This window comes from Podarcis bocagei (assembly GCF_964188305.1).
Source record: "Podarcis bocagei genome assembly, chromosome: 9".
In the NCBI taxonomy this organism is placed as follows: Eukaryota; Metazoa; Chordata; class Lepidosauria; order Squamata; family Lacertidae; genus Podarcis; species Podarcis bocagei.
This window is the reverse complement of record NC_138134.1, coordinates 56,906,421-56,921,794: the sequence shown is the minus strand read 5'-3', so window position 1 is coordinate 56,921,794 and position 15,374 is coordinate 56,906,421. Positions and strand designations below refer to the sequence as shown.

Below are 15,374 nucleotides of genomic sequence, written 5' to 3'. Positions count from 1 at the left end.
GAGGCTGGATGGCCACCTGTCAGGGTTGTTGTAATCACATACTGCACTGCAAATCTTGCACTCAGCAGTGAGTTGGACTTGGTGATTCCCAAGGTCCCTTCCAGCTCTACAATTACCTCTACAATTAGCACTGACTGACTAAACAACAACAACTGAGGCTCTCCAAGATTTCAACCAAAGGTCTGTCCAAGGGCTACCTGGAGATGCCAGGATTGAACATGGAACCACCTGCAGTTGCTCTAGCGCTGAGCAATATCCCCCTTCCCCAATTTCTATACTGGAGACATTGACATTTCTGAGACTGTTTAGGCCAAAGCCCATATAAGAAAGATTTTTTTGCTTGTTTGTTTTGTTATTACATAGCTAATATTCTGAACTGTACTTAAAATAAATAAATAAGTGTGTGCCCAGTGAGTGGAACAAATTGTACCTTCCAAATGACAGGGTATTCACATCAAATACCATACTGATGAGCATAATGAAAACACAAAGGAGGATCTGCATGATGTTAACTGGAATAAGCCCATGGAATGGAAAACAAAACAGAATGATTAACATGAGACAGGCATTGACGCAGATGGCTTCATGCTAGCCATCAAGGAAGCTGGAGAAAAGACTGACACCCTGGTAAGGAAAGAGAGGCGCTCACCTATTAAGATGAAACAACGGCAGTGTTAAAGCTGTCATACTTCATCAATTTAAAAAGAGCATTTAACAGCTCCTTTGCATCCTTACTGAAAAGTAATTCTCCCGATTCCCAGGTAAGCATTGGTACAAAAGAGCTTTTAAGCTCCCCGCCTTGCGTGAAATTAATTTGTGCAATTTTAACCAGCCAGCTCTCAATCAGGCAAGGTTCAAATTGCTCACGTTAATTACATGCAAGTTGTGATTACATTACATAATCCATAAATATATTATTTCAGTAACTTCAAAGGGACACATTGGCGCAATTCAGGCAATCAGTTCCTGGCTTGCTAAACCATAGTTTAGCAGCCAAAACAGAGAGACAAAACAAGGCATCGGTGCCAGGTTCAGAGATGTGTAGCTGGTTCCCGAGCCAAGGGGTGCAAAATTGAGAAGATCCTTTGTTGAGAAGATTCATTTGGGGGCACCAAATTTTGGCCTTACCCAGGGTGCCATATTACCAAAGATTACCAAAAAACCATCCCTGCCTGCCTTCTGTCCTCTTCCACCCCTGCACCCCTGTGCTTCTACCCTTTCTTTGCGCTTACATCCTAGTTAAACTAGTCAGCCATTCTGTCCAAAATGGGGTGCTATAGTTTAACACCAGTTTCCTGTCAAAAGCGCAGAAGACAGACTTGCCTTGCCCAATATATCCCTGCCTAGCACCTATGCTCCTGAGATGGGGCAAAGCTGAAAGTACCATAACCCCAAAGGCATGTGCTAGAAACCAGGCTTTTAGTGTTGCACCTTAAGCAATCTGGACTCAATTACCAGCCAAAATCAAACAGGTGCCTAGCGTCATGATGTTTAGGTACCTGTTAGAGACAGGCTTTCCCTGAGATGTAACGCAGTCATTTTATACCTGATGAAAGGGCTTTGTTGTTTTTGGTGTTTGTATGGGTGGTTTCACTGTTTGTAGTTTGTTTGTGGCTGGATTGATTTTATTGTTTTAAGACCTTTATTCTGTTTTATCTTGTACCCTACTTGGATGGCTATATGCTGTGAAGCAGTCTATAAAACAACAACAAAAAGTATTGGTACGCAATTGATCCACAGTACCACCTTCTGGGGGACGCGGGTGGCACTGTGGGTTAAACCACAGTAAACGGCGTTTCTGTGCACTGCTCTGGTTTGCCAGAAGCGGCTTAGTCATGCTGGCCACATGACCCGGAAACTGAACTCCCTCGGCCAATAAAGTGAGATGAGCACCGCAACCCCAGAGTTGGTCACGACTGGACCTAATGGTCAGGGGTCCTTTACCTTTACCACCTTCTGGAACCCATCTCTCAGAGATAAATACAACTACCTCCATTGTCAGAGGGCAGTATGTCTCTGAGTAGCAGTTGCTGAGAAGCTCAAATGGAGAGGACACTGTTGCACTTAGGTCTTGCTTGCAGGCTTCCTGTGGCATGTGACTGACCAGTTTGAGAACTGAGTGCTGGACTAGATAGGTCTTTCTTTGACCCATCTGGATTTTCTTATGTTAACCGCCACAATATGGTGTCTCCACATTTTTATCCACAACAGTTGGTTCAGAAGGATAGGTCAATAGCTCTGAAAATAGTAGAAAGGTCTTGGGCTTTGTTGTACTCCCCCTGGCTCTTTCCTAGTCAAAGTCTCCCCTCAAGGTGACCAAGGTAGTTTTAGTCCCTAAACAGGGTTGTGCACCAGACCAAAATCAGTCTAGATAATCCATTTCATCCAGGAATGTCTGGAGTTGAGCAGCCAATATGACTAACGAAAGTGAGTACGTTCTGAAGAATTCATTGCCGGATGAAGAATTAACTAATTAATCATGGTGCCACGTTCTGTCTTCAGTTAAAAATTGGGCTGCCGGCAAAAGGAATGGATTTGATCTGAAGGATCTTTATTACTCATACTTGAGTGGGAAAGAATTCAGAAAGTCCTTTCGATTCCAAAAGATACAAAATGCATGCAATTCCAAGTTCTTCTGAGACACAGAAGCTTACAGTGAACATAACACAAGTGTCCTTTTCGATGAACAGATGGTACTTAACAAAGATAAAGTGTCAATTGGCATCAGTCTGTTGATTTCAAGGGTGCTGTCAATCAGTTTTGTTCAAAGAGTGAGTGACACGCTGAGAGCATAAAGTGATCAATCTGAAGTCTTAGACATGATGTCATAGATCAATTTCTACGGTTGCAGCATAAATGGTTTATAATCTGCCTCTAGTGAAATATTAAGATATCGTCTGTTACCTCTCAACAGAGCTTACAACTTTTATTTCCGCCCTTTGGGCTCCAACGTTCAGAAAGTCAGCACTTCAGACTTCCATCCAGTGGTTCCAGCCAAGTATCTATTGTTGAAAGCACTTGTGAGTGAGAAGAGGCAAAAGATCAAGGACTGCTGCCAAAGGAACAATAAATAAGTGAGATAACAGCCACACAAATCGTGTCTCGGAAACCAAACAAAAGAAAATACTGGGCCTTAAAAATAGTTTAAGAGAGAATGGTGCAGCATTCAGAAATCAGGAAATGCCAAAGACAGGATGGCCAGCTTGGGTCCTATAATATGTGAATTATAATATAATATTATCTGGTCACAAGAATCCATACAGGATCATAAGGATTGGGGTGGGGGGAGGCATGGGTGTGTGGTTTGCTCATCATACAATATTCTGCATACTTGTTAGAATGCATGCATGAATTCAACTCCTGAGTAAACACCTTTACACACACGCCTACACACCCACACCCACCATATACCACTTAATCATAAGAAAAACAAAATGAAGTGGTGAATAACATCATGAATTGATACAAGCCAAAGGCTATGTTACATGCAGAGTAGACCTACTGAAGTTAATGCACCAAAGTTGCAGTGCGATCCTAACTACAGTTCCAGCACCCGTTTCTTCTAACATAAGCATTTTGTAAATGGTTTTGCCTAATGTGCACATTTTGGCAAATTATTTCCTTTAACATAATACATGGTGTTTGATTTTGAAGTGCATTTGTTTGCTTTGTTGTAAGCTGCTTTGAACATGTTTTTTTTTTTTTGGTGTGTGTGTGGCAAAGCAGCATACAAATCACCAGTGTATTAATTTTTGTTTGCATTTCCCCCTGCTGTATCCATTTTTTTGTGCAAAGTTTTGGATTGGATAAGTTCCTCACAAAATTGGGAGAAGTGTGAATTCCAAAGTATAGCTAGTTGCATTCTGGTTTGCATATTAATTCAGGAAATGTGAGGTTTGTTGGCATCAAAATGCAACTTGAATTAGTTACTCTCCCATCCATACATGTCCTTAACTCTAGAGCCAATCCAGTAGCATTTTCTAGCATGGCAACATTGACCCACAGCAAATTGTTGGTGGGACAATGTTGTAGACCAGCTTCCGGCATGATGGTGCTGGTCATGACTGTGCAATAGCAGTGTTTACATCCCATGTTAACACACTTTCTTTTTTATTTATTTGCCAGCAGAGTCTCTCGTAGGATTAGGCAATTATTTCTGATTTTCGACAGCTCTGCAAGCAGAAATTGTGCCAGCATTCTGCCCTTGCACCCCCCACAACCCCATCATTTTTCATTAAGACAATTTAATCACACACACATTTAGCGTAGCTATTCTTAGCTGCCCTTTCACAGTCTTGGTGAAAAATCCATGGATGTTACGCATGAGCCAAGTATAAGTCAGCTGAACACTTTTAAATTGAAACCCATTTCCCCTGGAACACAAAGGCATTCCCCAACCCCATCCCACGTTGAAGATTATTTCCACTTTTTAACCACAGTCATTTTGGCTTAAAGGTTCTTTGGAAAAGATCCCCAGCCTTTTTATAGGGGTATCTGGGTGCTTAAAATGCCTGAAAATCAGGCCACTTATTGCCGTGGTTAAATGTGGGATGGGAAGCCAACTTTATTTTAACACTATGGTTTTAAGCAAACCTATATGGCTTTCTTTTTTGCAAGCAACCTTCCCAAAACGATTCAGCGGCTCAGATTTTGACATAACATAACTTTGTATAAACTCTGTATAGTGTGTTTATAGGAATAATGTTGCTTGTATAAATACAATTGGCAAGGAGGATGGGAAACAGAGAATGGCCTCTTTGGTGGCCCAAGAGACCCAGAACTGACCCGAACATTAGGTTGGTCTCAAGTGGCATTGAAGAGGGTGGCCCTCAAGATTTCTTGCACTGTCATAGAGGATGCTGGGAATGGGATGAAACTTTCTGGTCATCTGTGCTAGGGGTGGGCGACCTTTCTCAGTCTGAGGGCCCCTTTCTTTGCTAGCCAGCCTTCCGAGGGCCGCATGCCATTTGTGGGTGGGACCAGAGGAAAAAGTGGGCAGCAGAACAAATGTGAATTTTACTTCTGTACAAGTAGGCTAGTTTCTGTGCCCTCTCACACCCTGATCTCTTCTCCAGCCAGGCAAGAAAACAGCACTATCAGAGTTCAAGGACAGATTCCAGGGAGGCATTGCAGAGGGTTAGACAAGATGACTGTTTGACCCATCTTCCAACTCTACGATGCTGTTATTGTATGATTCTAAGGACAAAACCCCAAAGAGAACAAAGCTCAAGGAGGGTACAAAGCAGGGCTGGTGAAGGGTATGGGCTGGGAGAAGCCCAAGGGCCAGGTAGAAAGAGATGGAGGGCCATTTGGCCCCTGGGCCTCAGTTTTCCCATCCCCAATGTACACAGAGGAGTTCTGGAAGAGGAGGTACATTTCTCCCTCTGTGCAATTCCAAAGTAAAGACAACTTAAAGGGCATCCACGAAAATGAGAGACATCTGGTATCCCTGTAACCGCCATGCAGCCACTATCAACAAACATGCAGCTTCCCCACACAGCAGAGGCTTTAGTTAAAATGTGGCAAGGAATATAAACAAACAGAGGATAATGGGATGGTAAAACTGTAAAAAAAATTCCACATAACTTCAGGATCAATTACCAGTGTCATCTTACTTGTTTCTGGGAGGTTGTGTGCCTCTCGGAAATGGTCCCCTCCTCCCACCTCCCCATTGTTCTTGGCACCTAGACGCATCTAAATTAAAAGTAGCTGGTTGTTGTTTATCATATTGAAGATTGGGTATCCAAGTGCATTGACCATAAATCCTAATGAAACATTTTTAATGCTCAAGCCTGCATTTTCTGTATGGTTTGAATTACCCCATATTCCGTTTACTAGCTTTGGAGTGTTGTGGAGGCAACGAATCCTCCATTAACGGGCCATTCAGCACAGGCTATTTATCTCTAGAAAAACGTTGAGCACTTGCCTGTATGTGAAATGATGGGATTTTCCAATGTAATATTATTAGTGAGATGGCTTATTGGTCAACACATACACAGAGAGAGCTTTTCATAGCATTCATTTAATATTTAAAACATGACCAGGTAATGTTTAGGTTTTGACAATCCTGTCATGGCCCCATGAGGTCTCTCAAGAGCATCCGGGAGCTGATGGGCTAAAATGGGCTTTACCCTCCAAGCAAGGTGGAGTGCTTAAAAGCCTTTTTCATGATGGTTAATCCCAAGTGGACCGAGTGCTAAAAGAACTTTCAAGCTCTCTGCCTTGTTTGGAGTTAACTTGTGCAATTTCAACTGGTCTGCCTTCAGCCATGTAAGGATGAAAGTGTGCAAGCTAAATCCATGGGCAGGGTCTAAATATTATTATTATTATTATTATTATTATTATTATTATTATTATTATTATTATTGCCTTCTTTTTCAAAATGACCTCCAAATGGTTTACAACAAAGGAAACGTATCAATAAGAGTAGGGATGTTGAAGAATTCTAACAAAAAAAAGAAATGGGAGTGCAAATTGCTGATACACACCTATTCATCCCATATCCAGAACATAAATTAATTCAGCAACTGTGATTTCATGGTTGTTGATGCATTCAGTCAGTAAAAGATAAGTAATTGATTATTTCTCTCACCATCCCTTTGCATTGCATTTCTTTTGCACTGCAATGAATAGAGTGGAATAATGCAATGACAATTTAATTTATGTGATTAATTATGTAAATTACTTAAGTTATGTCATTTTGCCACAGTGAAACCTTCATTTTTGGTAGAAGACCAACTGCAGCAGTATTGGAACAATGCTGCATGAAATGAAAACAGGACAATCCATTCAGATAGGCGGGGTACAAATAATAAAATTATTATTAATTATAAAATGGAAAACAAGGCCTTCTTAGACACATAATGTTACAAAAAAATAGTGAAATCATAATGAAAAGCCAACAATAAAGCAATAACAATGCAGAAATATTAGAGGGTAAAAAAAATAAAATCAAATGAAATATCGCCTTTGAAAGCATGGGGAAACAAAGTCTTTAGTGTGTGCTGGACCCCCAACAATGTTGCCACCATCTGCGTCACTTAGCCTAGGTGACACATTTTGTCCATGGCTGGATCTTAGCTCTGTGCTTCACATTTTCTAGGTTCTACGGCACAAGAAAATTTCCCCTGGACGTCACTTCCACCTAATGTCTAATTCCCAGTACTGTCCAGGAAAATCCAAACGTATGGCAGCCCTGTCACTGTTAACCATGTTTTGAAAGTTAGTTCTTAAATTCAATGCCCAGAGTGGCTGGGGCAACCCAGTCAGATGTGCAGGGTACAAATAAAATTACTACTACTGCTGCTGCTACTACTACTACTACTACTACTACTACTACTACTATTGGTAAGTAAAGGTAAAGGGACCCCTGACCATTAGGTCCAGTCACGGATGACTCTGGGGTTGCGGCACTCATCTCGCTTTATTGGCCGAGGTAGCCGGCATACAGCTTCCGGGTCATGTGGCCAGCAGGACTAAGCCACTTCTGGTGAACCAGAGCAGCGCATGGAAACACTGTTTACCTTCCTGCAGGAGTGGTACCTATTTATCTACTTGTACTTTGACCTGCATTCGAACTGCTAGGTTGGCAGGAGCAGGGACTGAGCAACGGGAGCTCACCCCGTCACAGGGATTCGAACCGCCAACCTTCTGATAGGCAAGTCCTAGGCTCTGTGGTTTAACCCACAGTGCCACCCACATCCCTATACTACTATTGGTAGTTTTGTGCAAAAGGATAGCAGTAGTAACATTCTGGCCTGCAGCACACTGAAATTCTAAAGCCAAACTGGTCATTTTTCTTTTCAAATGGACTTGTAAAGCCTGAGAAACATGCAAAAATGCTCCATTTTGTATATGTGTTTTTATGAGGACAGCTCTAGGCTGTTTTAAAGTTTTTAAAGGAACCAAATGAAAATGGATCCATTTCTTTACAAGTGGTGGTTTAATCCTGCTGGTAATGTGGTTGTATTCCAGACGACTCTCCCAAGGGACAGGGAGGAGCCCAGCCAAATGTGTCTTGTGTTGAAAGGTTTACAAAGGAGAAACAGATCACATTCAGCCGGCTGATAAATGGCTTCATTTCCACAGCCAGAAGGAAGAGTGCTAATATAAGGCTATTTGTTTGGTTTGTTTGCTTTTGAGAAACAGAAAGACCCGTGTCCTCCCCATTACCTCTCAATTGGGGCTCCCAAGGGAGAACTATTTCCCCATCAGTTCCGAAAGGTAACACACAGACACAAAAAACTTTCATCGTGAACCTCTGGATTCCATTATGGAGTTTTAAAAAAGATTTCTTTCAGTAATGATTTGATCCAAATGAAGTTAGCAGTTTGAACATGATGAAGGCCCTGATGATTTTGATGAAATGCAGGCCTATAAGAACATTAAGGCTGTGAGATTATTGCCATAATCTTAATAATGTCTTAATGACATTAAGACATCAGAGAGGCTGTGGCACCTTAAAGTCTGACAAATTTATTGCAGCATGATCTTCAATAAGCCCAAGAAAGCTCATGTGGGAACAGATTTTTCTAGGCTGCAAGATATTCCAGGACTATTGAAGTGCACTGGAAATCCCTGATTTAAATCTCAGGCCAGTGGGTAGTCTTAAACAACTGAGGATGCCCAGAGCCAGCATCTTGTTCTGGGTGGAAGACAATTGCGTTTCCTCCTAAACAGTTTCTCCAAATGATGCCTCTTTTCTATATAACCAATGGGAAGGGATTTACTATGACTACATTTAGAGCTCACCTTTTCTCCAAGGAGCTTGAAGTGGTGCGTATGGTTCTCCCCCTCTCCCTTTTATCTTTACAACAATACAGAGAAGTCGATTAGGCTGGACCATAAAGAAGGCTGATTGCCGAAGAATTGATGCTTTTGAGTTATGATGCTGGAGGAGACTCTTGAGAGTCCCACGGACTGCAAGAAGAACAAACCTATCCATTCTTAAGGAAATCAGCCCTGAGTGCTCACTGGAAGGACAGATCGTGAAGCTGAGGCTCCAATACTTTGGTCATGTCATGAGAAGAGAAGACTCCCTGGAAAAGACCCTGATGTTGGGAAAGATGGAGGGCACAAGGAGAAGGGAACGACAGAGGAGGAGATGGCTGGACAGTGTTCTCAAAGCTACCAACATGAGTTTGACCAAACTGCGGGAGGCAGTGGAAGACAGGAGTGCCTGGCGTGCTCTGGCCCATGGGGTCACAAAGAGTCGGACACGACTAAACCACTAAACAACAACAACAAGATTAGGCTGAGAGACCGTGGTCACCCAGGTCACCCACTGAGATTCACAGCTAAATGGAGATTGAACCTGCTCTCCCAGATCTTAGTACGACACTCTAACCACAAAACTACATGGAATAAGTCAGGGGAAAGGCTGCAAACAAGGGGAGAAATTGCCCCCATTATTTAGCCCACACATGGTCCTAGATGGCCACTAGTAATGCCTTTTGAGCCTGTTGGGTTTCACCAGTCTCAACTGTTTATTTAGAAGATTTCTATCCCACTTTTCAGTTGAGTGATTCTCAAGAACAGCTTACAAATACACACACAAACACAAACCCACACAACCTGGCACTCCTCAGCCTGTTGGCTGTTGAATAGGGCCGGAGTGTGATTTCCTTCATATCCACAGTCCCATAGTATCTAGCAATTGGGACAGAATGTTCTTTCTAGGGGTGGGGAAGCAAGATCCCTGCAGCAGATGGATGGGACCAGAGTCAGCTCCCTGAAGCAAAGGGCGAGATGGGTCCCTCCCTCCATGTACAGAAACCAGCTGGAACAGGGCACTTAAATCTTACTTCAACACTTTGTTGATGGATGGAGCCAGAGTGTGCAAGGCAAAAGGCACAGCCCAGTGGTAGACCATTTGCTTTGCAGGTTCAATCCCAGGTACCTCCAGGTATGTTTGGAACCCCAGAGAGCCACTGGCAGTGAATGTGGGCAATATTGAGCCAGGTGGACCAATACTCTGACTTGGTATAAGGCAATATCCTATATTCTTATGTTCACTGTGGACAGACCGGCAGCTTCTGCTGTACTTGAGGGCAATGTGCTAACTTAGGGGGTGCAGGGCAGCTCATGTGGCACATACTGTCCTACCCACTCTGTGCTCCACAACATCTGCCTCAGGGGGCAGCATCCCACTTTACCTGATGGTAGGGCCATTCTTTGATGGGGTTATCTTCCTTCCTTCCTTCCTTCCTTCTTTCTTTCTTTCTTTCTTTCTTTCTTTCTTTCTTTCTTTCTTTCTTTCTTTCTTTCTTTTATATGCTGCCCTATACCCGCAGGTCTCAAAGTGGGTCACAGAATAAAATCAGAATATAAAACCAAAAAATATATAATCAAAATAAGATCAACAACAACTCAATAGCCCTCCCCCGACACATTTTAAAAGGGCATAGGATGTCAGTCAAATCAACCAAAGGCCTGGTTTAAAAGGAATGTTTTTGCCTTGCACCTAAAGCATTCCACAGATGGGAAGCCACTGCAGAGAAGGCCCGTTCTCATGTTACCACCCTCTGGACCTCTGGAGGAGGAGGCACACGAAGAAGTGCCTCAGAAGATGATCTCAGGGTCTGGGAAGGTTCATATGGAAAGAGGCAGTCCTTGAGGTATTGCAGTCCTGAGCCGTTTCCTCTGGTCATTGTGTTCTTTCTGGGAAGCGGGGGGTACATATTGTAAAATAGGACCAGAGTATGCTTCCCTTCAGTTTTGCAGTCCCAGAGCAACTGACTGTCCTTTCTGGAAGGGATGGAGAGGGATGCAAATGCATGGTTGCAAATGCAACCATGATCATAGAATCATAGAGTTGGAAGAGACCACAAGGGCCATCGAGTCCAACCCCCTGCCAAGCAGGAAACACCATCAGAGCACTCCTGACATATGGTTGTCAAGCCTCTGCTCCAAAGAAGGAGACTCCACCACACTCCTTGGCAGCAAATTCCACTGTCGAACAGCTCTTACTGTCAGGAAGTTCTTCCTAATGTTTAGGTGGAATCTTCTTTCTTGTAGTTTGGATCCATTGCTCCGTGTCCGCTTCTCTGGAGCAGCAGAAAACAACCTTTCTCCCTCCTCTAGATGACATCCTTTTATATATTTGAACATGGCTATCATATCACCCCTTAACCTCCTCTTCTCCAGGCTAAACATGCCTAGCTCCCTTAGCCGTTCCTCCAGGCATCGTTTCCAGGCCTTTGACCATTTTGGTTGCCCTCCTCTGGACACGTTCCAGTTTGTCAGTGTCCTTCTTGAACTGTGGTGCCCAGATGGCTGATCTATTCCTTGATCCAAGCTAGAAATTCAAAATGCTCTGAGCTAAGCACAAATTAGTGCATCCCAGAACTTGCTGTAAGTGGAAAGGAGAGCGGGAATTCTGGAAGACAATGGTCTGTGTATACAGTAGTACCTCTGGTTAACAACTTAATTCGTTCTGGGGGTCCATTCTTAACCTGAAACTGTTCTTAACCTGAGGTACCACTTTAGCTAAAGGGGCCTCCCACTACTGCCGCGCCGCTATCGCAGGATTTCTGTTCTCATCCTGAGGTAAAGTTCTTAACCCGAGGTACTACTTCCGGGTTAGTGGAGTCTGTAACCTGAAGCATCTGTAACCCAAAGCATTTGTAACCCAAGGTACCACTGTAGCTTTATGCGAGGAAGAAACTCTAAAATAAAACTATGCATCTGCAAAACCTAGGCTGAATCTAGGTTCTTATTTCTAAGCGTTTTGTTGTTTTTCTTGGTAGCTACTCCTTCTTCGACTGAATCACCCCTTCTCCATGATATTCTTTCTGAGAGACATCTCCATGGATGGGGTAAGGGTTCTTAACCTTATGTAGTTAATATTCTGCAGTGTGAGCATGCTGTATTATATTGTCCAAAGAAAATATCCCAGCCAGTGAGATTTGAACTCAAATTGTAGCTTTCAACCAATGAAAAAGTGACAATCTTTTAATTTATTAAGGATGTGTGTTTAGAAAAATTAACTCACGGGTACAATGAACTTATTAAATATTCACTGATATTTCCCCCCTTCTCCCCAAAATTCTTTGCAAGAGGGTTGAGGTTAGAGATGAAGAATCTTTATCATTTCCCCAAAACTTGTTTATATAAAAAGCAAAAAACAAAAGCATTACAAGATGAAAACTAATTGCAAGTAGAGTTGCAATCTCATGGTATGCCTGGATAGATATCATAATACTCTGAAGAGGGAGAGAAAAAATTGGATGGGAGGGAAAGTGAGAGACATGATTCGTATTATGTTGTCTTCTTTTTTCTGTTTTGTATTAGACAAGGCTCTCAATATAAATTCTTCACAGTGGAAAAATGTGTCTCATGGGGATCTATTATATTATTGCATTTTTCTCTTTTGATGAAAAAAATGGTAATGATACGAAGAGGGAGATGTCAAGGAAAATTAGTCTAAATGCTTGACGCTCTAAAGCAAAATAGGAAACACATTTAGTGACATGTCACTGCTCTTTGCCAGAGGCTTATCATACAGGTGAGTAAAAATATTGAAATATGATGGATAGCTTTTCTTTTGCACCTAAGTGTTCTGTCCTTTAGGATCTTTATCCCTCCTTCAGGTCTTGATTCAGAAAAGTCATCACAAACCTGTTTAAATCCAGATTGTTCTGAATCTATTTTGTCCCGCACTTGGGCAGGGAATTCCTTGATGCTGGATGGTTGACCTTGGTGTGACCTTGACTTTCCCCAGTGGTCCAAGAAGCAATGCTATCAGAAGGGTCACAGAACTGGTAGGGAATGAAGAAGAAAGCACAAGAATATGGAAGGGCTAAAGGGGTGGTACACCAGGGGATGGGGGAGGGCACATGCTACTGGTGGACAAGGCTAGCAGCAAAAGTGGTTGAACCAATGACTGTAAATGGTGTGTTTTTTTGCTGTGTGTTTTTGCTTCTTGTTTTGCACAATAGGCACATTTCTACCCTCCCTCTCTATCTTCCATTCAGGCAAGTAAGAGGCACTAGCAGAATTCACAGCACAATCACTCAAGGAAGATGAAAACCAGTCCCACTGAGGTGTCATGGAGGAGACCATGAGGAGGAATCCCAATGGCTGGGATAGTGGTTTCTGAACTCCAGTGGATGTCTGATCCTGGGGAGGGTCTCAGTAGGATAGAGGGTGGATACCTGCCCCCCAGAGAAGGCTCAGGCAAACTTTTGGAAGTGCCTCCTGTTACCTCCCTTGCCGACATGCCTCCTTAGCTTCTCCAACTACACAGTTACAAAGTAGTGCATTTTCCCCAGTATAAGATGATGCTTTTTGCTAAAAAAAAAAATAAGGCAAAAATTGGGTGTCGTCTTATACACAGAGAATGAATGCAGAGGGGGGACGTGTGCTTAATGACAGCAGCAAGCAGGAGATTGGCAGCGGCGATTGGGTGGGTGATTGGTGGCTGCGGCAAGGCCTGCTGGTGATTGGCTGTGGCTGTGGCAATTGGGCAGGCGATTGGTGGCTGTGGCAAGTAGGTGAGTGGGCTGCTGGTGGCGGCGAGTGGGTAGACAATTGGCGGCTGTGGCGAGGTGTGTGATCGGCAGTGGCTGTGGCAAGCAATTGGCAGTGGCAGGCAGGCGGGTGAGCGATTGGTGGAAGTGACCTCCCCCACCCCCAAAAGCTAAACAACTTAATTTCTTAATTTTGGGTTTAAAAAATAGGGCTCGTCTTATACATGGAGGCGACTTATACACGGAAAAATACAGTAACTTTCCCCTTTAGGCAGCAGGGAGTATATCTGGTGCTGGGATGGCACCCATTTCACCTCTGTCACCTAGGACAAGGAGACACCAACACGAGTACACACAAACCTCACCTAGCCAGGCCACTAGAAGGTGTGCCCATTTGCTTACCAGTCTGGGGACTCCAGCTAAATGCTGGTCCTGACCTGTCCTCCCAGTAGTATTGCTTGTTGGCTCAGTGCCATAGCTCACACTTAGCTATGCCTCTGATGTCTTATGAAACTGCTAATCCTTGCAACTTGTGTTTTCCCTGATGATGATGATGATGATTTTACCCCCACCCATCTGACTGCGTTTCCCCAGCAACTCTGAGTGGCTTCCATAAGCAGGCGGCCCCAGCTGAGGTAGTGGATTCTGTATTATTATTATTATTATTATTATTATTATTATTATTATTATTATTATTATTATTATTATTATTAACCTACCCTCCACCCCAAGGTTCTAGGGTGGGTTACAACATTAAAACACAATTATGATTTTTTAAATTTTAAAAATGGATAAAATCATAGTGCAACACAACCTAAGAAATGCTGAGTGCAGGACACGTAAGTCTAGGAACTGAGCAATGTACACCAAGGTTTTGAGAAGCTGTTTATTGGAAGACTTAGTGCAATCACACTACCAGATGTCAGTTTTGCAGAAATAAAAATAAAAAAGGTTACCATCCACCCAAAGAGAGTGTGCAGACTTCCCAAACTGACCTGCAAAGCACTAGATGCCTTGAGCCAATTGTAGCTGGAACAACTGAGAATATAGATGTAGATATATATATATATGATGCAAGTATTGTGGAGTCATAGGTCAGAGCAAGTGAAACTGCTGGAGCACAGAGTAACGGCTGCGCTGGCCCTTCGAACCTTCTAAAACCATCTTCTCCATCAATGAATTCCAAATTGCTATCCCTTTTTAAATACTGCTGCTACTGCTGCTTGACAGTGAGAATGCATAAAATGCATGCGAGTGGGGAGACAATATATTCCTGTGTGAAGGTGCTTACTGTGTGTGTGAATACAAGCCCATATTTCACACTCGTTTTAAGTACTGTCACTGTCCAATTGAAGTTGCCAGTTTGGTCCTGGACAAAATTGGTTCCCCCATCTCTGGCTGAACAAGAGCAACACATTGATTCATCTTTCCTTTGGGTGGCCTCATTTCACTTCACATGCAGAATATATTTTATGATTTCAGTTCACTGGTGCTTGCATGTAGTAATTGCAGGAATATTTCAGGCTAGCAAATGGAAGGAAATTGGCTGTTGTCTCTAATTTAAAGTGAAATTGACAGGAAATACCTTATTTTAGGCTTAGAGGGTGCATACACATTTTCAGAAGGGAACTCTTAAGACCTTAATGTGAGCCACATTAAATAATAACTTATGAAATTAATCAGCTGCTTCCCATATGGTCTTCAAAATATTTTCCAATAAGGTAAATATGACCAAACGTGATTTTTTGATTGAATAGATTATTTAATGTTTTCGTACTCTCTATCTTTCCAGAAAGTAAGATGGTTATCGGAACATAAAAAGGATTTTAATTCAAAGTGACTTTGCCAGGTTCAAATAACATCACTGGTGTTTGATATTCTGTTCAGAGATGTAAGATTTAGACC

The 15,374-nt window shown here is 42.7% G+C and overlaps 2 long non-coding RNA genes across 3 annotated transcripts in view; both read right to left on the bottom strand.

Annotated features, from left to right (window-relative positions):
* Window positions 1-14,498, bottom strand: part of LOC308595372 — a 42,957-nt gene extending 28,459 nt beyond the window's left edge. Inside the window, exons 1-3 of one of the 2 annotated variants that reach the window (XR_014012019.1) lie at window positions 14,465-14,498; window positions 12,619-12,758; window positions 10,221-10,294 (exon numbers count right to left, since the gene is read on the bottom strand). This is a non-coding gene — a long non-coding RNA (uncharacterized lncRNA). Of the gene's footprint in view, window positions 1-10,220; window positions 10,295-12,618; window positions 12,759-14,464 lie in introns of those variants that run through there. The other variant, XR_014012018.1, reaches the window with a different exon arrangement.
* Window positions 2,531-10,209, bottom strand: LOC308595371. The gene is made up of 2 exons (XR_014012017.1): window positions 10,155-10,209; window positions 2,531-3,052 (listed from the first exon to the last, which is right to left on the bottom strand). It is a non-coding gene; the product is annotated as an uncharacterized lncRNA (long non-coding RNA).
* Window positions 14,499-15,374: the final 876 nt, after the last annotated feature.